Below are 3987 nucleotides of genomic sequence, written 5' to 3' on the forward strand. Positions count from 1 at the left end.
ATTTGGGGAAATATTAAACTTTAACAAATATTTGTGAGTATTGCCTATCCATAAAAATAACATTACTAATTATATTATTTTTTAATCTTCTTTTTACTAAGTATTTTTGTTTAAGAAAATACTTAATTTAGATTATTATCAATACTCTAAAAATATTATGTTTTTTTGTTTAATAAATGTGGGGCATATATATATATATATATATATATATATATATATATATATATATATATATCCTAGTCCAAAATAGGAGGAATTCGGTACCCAACCTTTTTGGGACCATGTATCTTTTTGTTATAATCTTGAAATTTCTTTGGGCTATTTTTTTTCATGATTGGTATAAAACATTCGATATATAGTGGCTATGAGATTTATGGGTTAAGTATGTTATTTTTATTTATTTATTTAATTTTAGATTTTGTTGTGTAGATAAACTGGTTGGAAAATAGGGAAAATCTTTTATAAAAATTGACAAAATTCATTCGCATATAATGTGAAACTGCCCATGGTTTATGAAAAAACCGTCCATGGTTTTTTAATTTGCATGAAATATACCAGAGTGAACGGAAGCCAAAGGAGGAATCCTTAAATTAGAAATTCACTTAATCAAATTAAATTATAGTTTGCTTAATTAATATTCAAAAACCGGGGCGTATAACTGAAAATTACTGGCCATGAGTATTGAAAATTGAGTTCCATTGTTATTTTTCTGTTAACTTCTCTTCTTTTCTTTATCGAACGGATCGTTAAAATTAGATCAACCAAACCCACCAAGTGTGTCAAGTCACAATGCCTAAGTCAAACCCCAATTAAGGGAGAAGCCCATACGGGGCATTATATGTGCACAATCCGTCAAACGTGTTAATTGATATACCTGGCGTAAAATACGTGAAAACATAATACAATTGACTTCTAACACTAGTTATGACCCCAATCCAAGCGATTCACAAAATTCTGGTTGAAAATACAACCACAGTGGAGGCCTGAAACCACCCGAGGACAAATTATATTGTTGAAGGCACAAACTCTTGGAATGATAATACCCCATGGATGTGCCCGAGTCAAGACCAAGACCACCGAAAGCAGAGTCCTTTATTGTGGTGATTATAAATTGCATCGTAAAATATGTAAAAACATAATACAATTGACTTCTAACACTAGTGATTCACAAAAGTCTTACTAAAAATACAATCACATAGCGAGTAGGTAGTCGTTCATTGTGCAAGAGCCAACATTACACAAGTCGAAAACAACTCCAAGTAAGACATCTCTAAGGAAAATTTAAATGCTTCTAAGTAAGACATCTCCAAAAAAAAATTAATTTTTGGATAATGGATACAGTTTGAGTGGGCCTAATGGTTAAGAGAATGTGTTTCCTTTTAAGAGGTCACAGGTTCAAAACCAGAGGGGGTAGAGTATGTATGCCTTTGTAAACTTAGCAGTCAAATTGCTGGGCGGAGGTGGGTCCCTTGTCCCACAAACAAAGGAGTCTCATACACCAATTTGGTGTCTGGCTTGGCTGTGACCTAAAATAAAAATAGATATTATTATTATTAATATTTAAAAATCTCTTTTAACACAGAATAAGTTTTGTATTTGGGTCCCTTGTCCCACAAACAAGGAAGTCTCATACACCAATTTGATATCTGGCTTGATTGTGACCTAAAATAAAAATAGATATTATTATTATTAATATTTAAAAATCTCTTTTAACACACCATAAGTTTTGTATTTGAAAACTTTATAACAAATTTAAAAGAAAAATAAAAATACCTCACTATACATACTATAGATATTAAACTCCGAGCTCTTATAAAAGTACATATATGTTTTTCTTTATATAATTGTTTAATTAGTGATTCACTGTTTCAGCTATAATTTTTATATGACTGTGAATGTATGATTTTACCTTTATTTAATATTATTTATTTTTTAATATATATATTTTTAATATAAATTTTAAAATGTATAATGGAATAAGGAGTAACAAAAATATATATGTATTATAATTAAGTATATGTAATTTTTCATAAAATTATGAGAAAAAAAGATGTATGAAAATTTATTAAGGAATAATATAATATGCTGAGATTTGAAACAAAATTTAAAAATTTGGATGAATAATATATATTACATTAGAATTGTTGTAAGATTGAAATTCTTATATTGAGTCATTTTAGATGTAATTTAATATCTAAATTAGAATAAGGTTTAAAGTAGCTTTTCATAAATATAGAAATTAGTAATCAAAAGAACTTGATCAATTAAAAACAAATAGCGATATTTATTAATATTTCTCTTTATTATAGTACCTCTAATATGATGAGAATGACTTAGATATCATGATTTTAGAGGAAAATTTTAAGAATAGCTATACATTAATTATAGCTTAAAATTAGGTGGTGGTTTATATTCTTTTATGTTCATTACGGTTTAATTCGTGATCATGTTTGGTTGCTTAACGTTTGTTGGTACTATATATGAGGATATGGTTATATCAACATGGAAATGTTGAAGTATAACATTGTGGTGATGTTTCATGAAATGATGGTATTTGGTAATTGGACATAGTTTTGATGAGAGGATAATGATGCATATGTGGTGTTTATTTATTTATTTTGGTATGACAACAATGTTGTATGCTCATGATGGATATGATATGCATAATGAGGCATATGGATTATGATGTTATGATATGAGGTTATATTGACATGTTGTTCATTTATTATGTGATGTCATCATATATCTTGATGTTGATATGTTGATGTTATAACTTATGAGGGTATTTTATGATGTGAAGCATGTGGTTATTGCATGCAGATTTTATGACATGCATGAACATGCAATTTTTACTATTCATAATTTTTTTATTAATAATGATGTTATGTTCTCATAATGACATGCAAGACTTGGCATGTGGATTATTTTCTATGATACTATGATGTTATAACTAATGCATTTGGTTGCATGTTGAAATGTGGTGATTGACAGGAACTCCACAAATGGGCGAAGAGGGCCAGTTTATTTCATGATCTCGTGGGAGCCTATACCTGTGAGGGAGAATATGTAACACCATATGGGCTCAGACATACACATTCAACACTACATTTGCCAGTGGTTCCTTTGTCTTGTATATCTCTTGATGAATAACTCTTGAGGGGATATGAAACCATCTTGAGGAGGCCAAGTGCCTAATATTGTATTGGGATGTTGAAATCTAGTGGGTGTGTAAGGACTTCGATGCCTGGGGTTGTGCACCTTAGTGAGTGTGCAGGGAGTGGGCCAACCTTTTGAGATGCTTGGACTACTACTCCATGGAGTACTGAGTCAGGTGCCTACCTTGGGGTAGATGAGGTTTGAGTCAGGAAATAGCCTTGGGGCCATCCTTGGGTCATGGTATAGAACGATGACGCTTTATGCCTAGTTCCAAAAGTTGGAAAAAAGGACAGAGATTCCTTGAGTTTTCTTAGGTATTGTGGGAACTTTCGAGGTCTACTGGTTATACTAGTTGAATAGAGGGTATAGGGAAAACGTGAAATAATAAATAACTAAATAAAATAAAATGTTAAATGATTCAACTTAACTTTGGAACGAAGATCCTTAAAAAGAGGAGTATGTAATGCCCCTAATAATAATAAAAATAATAATAAATAATATAATATAATATAATATTAAAATATAAGTAAATAGAGCCCTGGAAGAGAGGCTCGCATAGTTGGATGAGCTTGAAGAAGAAATATTTTTGTCTGGATTTCATCAGCAGATCCAAAAGTAGCACAAAAAAGTGTGGCATGAAGGACATATTAAGCTGTGCACATTCAAGGTAAACGATATGGTTTTGTTGTATGATAGTAAGTTTGATAAATTCCCCAGAAAATTTAGGATGCACTGGTTAGGACCATATGTTATTAAGGATATTACCGACGGAGGCGTGGTATAGTTGGTCAAGTTAAATGGAGAACCCTTCCCAGGAAAGGTGAATGGCAA

The sequence above is a fragment of the Pinus tabuliformis genome, chromosome J (genome assembly GCF_031772625.1).
Source record: "Pinus tabuliformis cultivar Carrire ecotype Pingquan chromosome J, CPIR1, whole genome shotgun sequence".
Lineage (NCBI taxonomy): Eukaryota > Viridiplantae > Streptophyta > Pinopsida > Pinales > Pinaceae > Pinus > Pinus tabuliformis.